Below are 7,550 nucleotides of genomic sequence, written 5' to 3'. Positions count from 1 at the left end.
ATCTAATACAATTAAGATAACCACTTCATCATCACTGTCATTCAGCATAACATCATCATCCAACTCAATACCATTTTAATTATCATCCTCTTCATCTACCTCATCTGCTTAGTGTTCACTTATACCACCTAAACTCCTAGTCACTCTCTCTGATACATCACCATATATGTATTGCTGGAACAAAACATCATCATTTCTATCTTCATAATCCTCATTAGTTGAATATGGAGTGTCCTCACTTTCAGATCTATCTTCATCACTCAGTAACTCATCCTCTCCTACAGGTTTCTCAATATATAGCTTCTAAAATCTCATGAACATGTTCATCACTCCTTTATGTTCTGCATTCAAACTCTCTCTGTTCTAAGATTTTTTTCCTGAGCTGAAACTATTAGCAGCTTATGCTTTCTACCATCAATTATAGAGCAGGTGTTGGCTATGAAAGAGGATTGTTTTGGGAGTGAAGATGTGTATGAGGTTTGAATGCCATGTAAGTTAGGTGGGAAATTGGTTAGGGAGGCACTACTACAAAATCTGAAAAAAGAACCCCTAATAAAAGACCCTTCATCTAATAATGGGTCCGTTTGATGTAGGTGATCTAATATTGGAGATATCCGGTATTTTATGTGCAATAGGTCCCACATATTTATTTAGAGGAGAGATAAGAGACTAGTTGAGAAACCTAACGGGTCCCTTCAATGCAGTAGGGTCCACTAATATTGGGATAGAAAAAACAATACAAATAGAAGAGACTCGTTGTTAAACTTAACAAGTTTCTTACCTAAATTATTTTATATTAACTTTAATAATTTGAGCCTTTATTTTCTCCACTCCCATAGCTAACCCTTATCTCTTCCCTTCTCTTTGATTTTTTCGTAGTTATCAAAGCGCCCCTCTCTAAAATCCATATATTGAAATTATCTTTATTATTCTACCTTCATTACCTTACTTTGTAAATACTGAAGTAATTTGAGCATTCTTTAACGGTGACAGAAGAAGATTCAATTGAACAAGTAGTAATTGAGAGGAGAGTGGGAGATTTAGAGCTTTTAAAACAACTTAAACGCCTTTCAAATCCCAAATCAGGATTCATCACAACCCAGAAACAACTCCAACGATGGAGATGCTAGCCGGTAACAATAAAAATAGATTTTGATTCTATTTATACTCTCGAATTCTTCTTTTCATTATATTGATTATTATCCTTTTGTTTGGATCTATTGAAAGATTATGTGGTTGTGTAATTTGTGCTCTAATCATTGATATCTAAAATTTTCGAGAAAAGGTCCGGAGATCTGATAAAGGGACGAAAGTGCGGTATGAATGTTGTTGTCATGTCGGCAAAAGCAGAGATTTCGGCCGGTGTAGAAAAGTTGAGTTGGTCAAGATGATGATTAGGATCTACTTAGTGTCTCACTACCGATTCAAGCCTCAACCAGTTTGTTATATAACAACTACTACTACTATTAATTTTTTGTATCTACTCTTTAATATTATTGAGTTTTTTTTTTTTAATTTAATTGCTAATTTAATCAATTAATCGAAAGTAACTTTTTTTCACTACTACATTTTTGACCTGTTGCAACCCCTAATTCCGTTGCATTAGGTGTCATAATCCGTGGCATTAGGCCTATTGCAACGACCATGTACTGTGGCATCTGCTGGCGTTGCAGTAGGTCTAATGCCACGGTATATGACACCTAATGCCACGGTATCTATGTTCCGTTGCATTAGCTCAATACCTAATGCAACGGCATAAATTATCCGTGGCTGTAGACACCTAAAAATGTCTCCCCAAAACCAAACCCGATGATAAACAACCTTTCACCGCCACTATTGGTCGGGTTTAGTATTTAATCCCGAGAGTGCTTAAAGAATCGTATTTTATTAAATTCATATTTTTGAACAGTCCATGGATTAGTCTTGATGTTTGGTAAAAGCATAGTTTTAATTTCAGCCCAAACTTATTAATTAATTTTTAGCCCAAACCTTTTTAATTTTATTGTTTTATTATTTATTTTTGGCCCAAACCCTTTATTTATTTTTATTTAATTATTTTCTTATTTTAGCCCGAATAATAAAAAGTCAGAAAAGGCCCGAAATTGTCAATCGGCACTTAAAATGCCGAAGGAAATTAGGGTTAAAAATGTATTTAGACGGAAAAACAGGCAGGAATTTCCAGCGCCACGGCAGGTACCTACCGTGTCACGGGAATCCTTCCCGTCTGACGGTGGGATTTCCCGTGACACGAGAGGTCTGCCGTGACACGGGACATTCCGTGTCTTTTCCGCGTAAACCCTTGACGCGTTTTCTATCCTGTTTTCTGAAAATTTCCCGCGTCACGCCAAAAGTGTACCGTGTCACGGGAAAGTGTACCATCTGACGGTGGAGCTCCCGTGTCACGGTACAGTTTGACCGTGTCACGGGATACTTTTTTAGGGTTTTTATCATTTTAGGGTTCCGTGTGCTCCCTCAGCATATTTTCCCTATAAATACCCCCTCATTTCTGATGAACGGGGCACCGAGTAATTCTCTAATTTTATTTTCTCTCTTCTATGCTTTAGCCTAAACACTAGCCTACCCTTTTCTACTTCAAAATTCCTTCTTCAAGTACTCAAAGGAGTCCATACTTTACTCGTGGTTCTATCCTTAAGCCAAGGCGTGAAAGGTAGAATTGTTTGAGGGTTTGGCCCCAAAATCAACTATACTTTATTTAATTTAATTTCATTATCGTTTTATTATTTCCTTGAAGTTACTAACTCGTTTATTATTTTGTAGTTGCAAATAAACAGAATCGAAGTAAGGATCATGCTCCTTTTGTTTTTATTATTTTTCTAATGATTTTATGTTGTTGGAATTGTGATTAAATTGGTTTTAATATTAATGTTGTTCTATAATTGTTATGATCACCATATTGCATGTTTAAAGGGAATATGTAATTGAAAATCACGACTAATAAGATAATTTAGACAACCAGTTTAGGATCCTTTTAATCTTATTATTAATTCAAGTGATCACAAATTTTTAGAATTATGTTGCATTAATATTAAACCAATTTAGCTTAATAATAGTTTGGAGCAAATTGAATATTTTGTTTGTATGCCTTTGAGATCACAGGAATGATTTTCAATATAAGAATCGAGTAGAGGCCAATACGGGCGAATGTGACTCCATGACTCACTTCGTACCATCATCCCCGATCCTCCTTTCGTGGTTCCGAACCATATGGAGTTAGTAATCTCATGGATTATGAATGGGGTGTAACCTTCACGGGTCAATCGTTGTTGCCTATCGTTGTCCCTTTATCGTGGTTGCCTTTTATGATCCGTGAACGGTTTACAAGTTCCTTAAAAACTTGTTGGCGGCTCCCTACTTTATTTGTCCCTAATTGTTGTCCCTAATCGTGATGTCAATTCCCACTTCCTATGAGTGCCAAGCATATTCACCACATGCTTTAACGTAGGCGCACTTCGAGCGACGCCTACAGTGGCAATAGATTACCGACTAATAATTATGATGAAATTGGCACCTAATGCAACGGTTGTTGTATACAACAATATATGGAGAGTGTATCTATTGCAACGACATTATTATTATTATTATTATTATTATTATTATTATTATTATTATTATTATTATTATTATTATTTTTATTATTATTATATTTTTTTTTAATGGAACAGTAAAATAATATTATATGAGTTAGTTAAATTAGTTGTAAATTAAATCACTAATTATATATATTAGTCACTACAAATCTAAATATACTAACAAGCTAAGAGAAACAAAAATTCATTAAATTTATATACAATAATAATTATAATGCTAAATACGTACATTACAAAATATTACTTACTTGTTTTCGATATGACACCCTACTAATAAACTAAAGTTATATAATTAATTTAATCGTCCAAAATACAAATTCCAACATATATATAAGCCGGTTTTTTCAAATCTTCACAACTTGAACTAATAGATAGGAGTCGCCAAAATATTTGCACCATTTGTTAGATGACTAGCTAGTCATGTAGTCACTATACTTCATCTCCATTTTGCTCACCATGCACCTACACGTAAAAAAGAATAAAATAATATAACTAAACAATAGAAAAATAATGTGACTAAATAATTTAACTAGATAATAGAACCGAATTAAGGAAACTCATAAAGCACAACAAAATTGTAGTATTCATAAAGCACAACAATAAAAATAATACAACTATAGCTTTTGACATATTATTATAAGAAAGTGGTGTAATGAATCAAGAGCACAGACCCACCATTGGGTTCATAAATGGACAATTTCTATCCAGAAACTATGCAAAAATCCTCTGTTTTAATTTTCTTGGTACTATCATTTCTTTGGAAAGAATAATGAGCTTTCATAACTCAAAATCAGCAAAATTTGAGGTTTTTGCATAACTCAAAATCTGAGGTTTTTGCAGAAGGTCCTCCGGGGTTTGAGCAAGAACAGGACAATCAGCAGGCCTTTAATTCAGATATATGCAATGTTTTCAACATATAGACAATATACAATTGGTTACAGGAGCTGGGTTTTGCAGCACTATCACATTAGGTATTTCTCACAATCGAAGGAATGGGAAGAAAAGAAAATAGGAATGGCTCCTGAATTCTGATGGTGTCACTTTTAAATGAGGGGAAAATCAGCAGCAACAACTTAACTGTGAAGCTGAAATTCAGAAAATCAGCAACAACAAACGAGGGGGAAACTGAACTAAGTTTAGGGATTAACCTTCCTTTTCTAGTTGTAAAAAAAAAATAAAAATTCAGCAACAGAAACAGAAACATACATGAACAACAACAATATTTAGACAGAAACATACATGAACAACAACCATATTTCAGCAGTAAAGTGTACAACCATATAAGTGAAAAAAGGGGGCAAAAGTAAGGCAGACAAAACCAACCAAAAGCAGTAAAGGAATAAAGCAAAAGTGTGCATCAGAAAAATACATGAACAACAACAATATTTCAGCAGTAGCTACGGCGGAATCAGGTCAATAGCATAAACTAAATTTAGACAGAAGCAACAGAAAATAATTTATGTTACCTAATTAATTGTAGCCCCAGATTTAGAAGATTGCCTATTTTGGTCAACGAGAAGATGTGGCGCACTACATGCATCCTTTGGAGCCGATGGAATCGAAAAATCAGGAATGACAAGATTAATCCCGGGGTTAGCATCCTGAAGTTGAGTCAAAATTGCAGTTGTTACGCTTGGTGCAAGTTGTTGTACTAATTGAGCTTGCATATTTTCTGAGAATTTCGCCGGGAATATGAAATCTGAATTTTTTTTCTTTTTTCTTCAAATCTGACTTTTTCACACCTTTTCCTTGTAGGCGTACACGGCTTTTACGCTTAGGTTCTGGAATCACTTCAAAGTATTGGTCCTTAGAGTTACTACCATCTTCATGTTGGGAAGACTCCAAAGCATCCATTTTAGCCTATATTAGGAAAATAAAGCCACGTGCTTATTATTTATCAAAACAAAACAAATATAACATAGATCTAACATGCATGTTAACTCACAGTATTCTCTGCTATTTTTTCTTGGTTGGTAAGGTATGTCCTTCCCACTGTTCTCTTCCTTGACTCCTTATAGACCCTTGCTTGAGAAGGTTCTTGCTTATCGGGATCTTGTTGTTTATGTGAAACTTTATACATAAAATTGAAGTGATTACAAATAATTAAAGGATAGGGGTGAAAGCTTCATGTAGTACATGTAATTATTGTAAAATAATGATTATAAAGATAATAAAAGTGTTAAAAAATGAGATGAATTATTTTACCAACTCATGGCGTAAAATTGCGTATGAGTTACGACCCATAGTGTTCATGTCATCTAAAATTAGGCGATTTTCTTTGTTGATCTTACTGATTTCCTATGTGATAACACAATAAAGATTTAAAAATTTGAACCACGTAAATAAATCATAAAAAAGTAAATTCAAATAGGCTATTAAGGTCATGAAACTATGTCAATATTGCACAACACATTTCAAAACCATATACATAATACCTTGGCCTCTTTAGAATGCCAATATTGCAAAAGCTCTCTAAATTGAGGTTCTGAAATTGTGTCTGGCTTATGAAACCATCTTAAAGCATCAGTGGGATATGCATAGAAGTAATTCTTCTTAGTCAAGAATTTATGAGTTTTCCAGCTTCCTTGAAAACAAAACAAATTTTCTGAGATAACTCGATCAAAATACTAAGGCAGCTAATTAATAAGGAAGCTCCTTGATTGTGCTTGTAAGGAGCCAAGGACTAAGTAGCAAGTTGCAGAATTCTTAAGGGTGTCTAATATCAGGAACATTTGTGTAATTTCCTAAGTGATATTATAGGACTGCTAAGTACAAATGATTTGCCAGTAGCCTTTTAGTTTGTTGGTAGTCTAGATAATAGAAATATTCGACTGTGATTAGCATATTTTATTTTAGGTATAACTCATTGATTTTGTGAGATGTGTATCTGTGTGGATTTGCACAATTTTCACATCTTAACTATGATTATCATTCTCGTAACTTGTTGAACCTTCTGCAGCTGAATTCCCGTTTTCACTTGGATAACTTAGTTCCTTTTGCGATTCCAGATGGGAGGCTATGTAAGGTAAAGTTGTGTTGTAATTCCAAATTTTGTTTATTACTTGGTTTTCTGTTTTTGTGCTTGATTATTTTCGTTTTATTTCAATATGTATGACTTCTTTTGCTGTTGTTGAATTATACCCAGATGGGAGGCTATGTAAGGTAAAGTTGTTGTCTTCAACCTTAATTGTAATTGCTGGTTAGGTTTAGGATATGCTCATAATGTGCAGATTGAGTATGGTCTATACACTTTTAAGCTGGCTTAAGCTTCTGTGGTTTGTATATAATGAAAGAGTGGATGGATGGGATGATCCTCGTCTGCCAATTATCCAAGGGATGGTGTGTACAGGTCTTTTAAGATTGAGGTACTGTTATGGATTGGTTCAATGGGGTCAACACCACTAGTCAGCCACCACTTTTGGTATACTCGAGACGCGCAAAAGGAAGTCAACAAGAGTGAAGAGAAGCAAAGGAAGCAAGAAACAATTGACATGAGACAAAAGCAATTAAGAGGAATTAGGGAAGGAAAACAGTCAGCTCTAACCTTGTTCATTATTGGTTTGTCTATTTTAGTTAATTAAGTTCACATGAATCCTGTAAGCTTTGAGTATTAGTAGGAAAAGGTAGTCTTTAGGAAGATCATCCAAAAATTTCAGAGAAAACACTAGAGAGAGTTGTAGCCTAAAGCTACTATGAGATTCATAACCTCAAGTTATGCTTATCCTTGTAAACCAACCGTTGATTAATAAAAAATACTCAAGCATTCAGCCTTAATTACAATTAATTGTCGTAAAATACAAGCAGCTCAAATGATAAAGGGTTATCTAAGCCAATTTTTCTTTTCCCAATTCCTGATGGGAGGCAGCGTAATGTTGTGCAGCACGTACTTCAGACTTGGGTAGGTATTTATGATATATAGATTCCTAAATGCTTTGTACAGCT

This window comes from Chenopodium album, chromosome 7, assembly GCF_948465745.1.
Source record: "Chenopodium album chromosome 7, dcCheAlbu1.1, whole genome shotgun sequence".
Lineage (NCBI taxonomy): Eukaryota > Viridiplantae > Streptophyta > Magnoliopsida > Caryophyllales > Amaranthaceae > Chenopodium > Chenopodium album.
Note: the sequence above shows the minus strand (reverse complement) of the source record.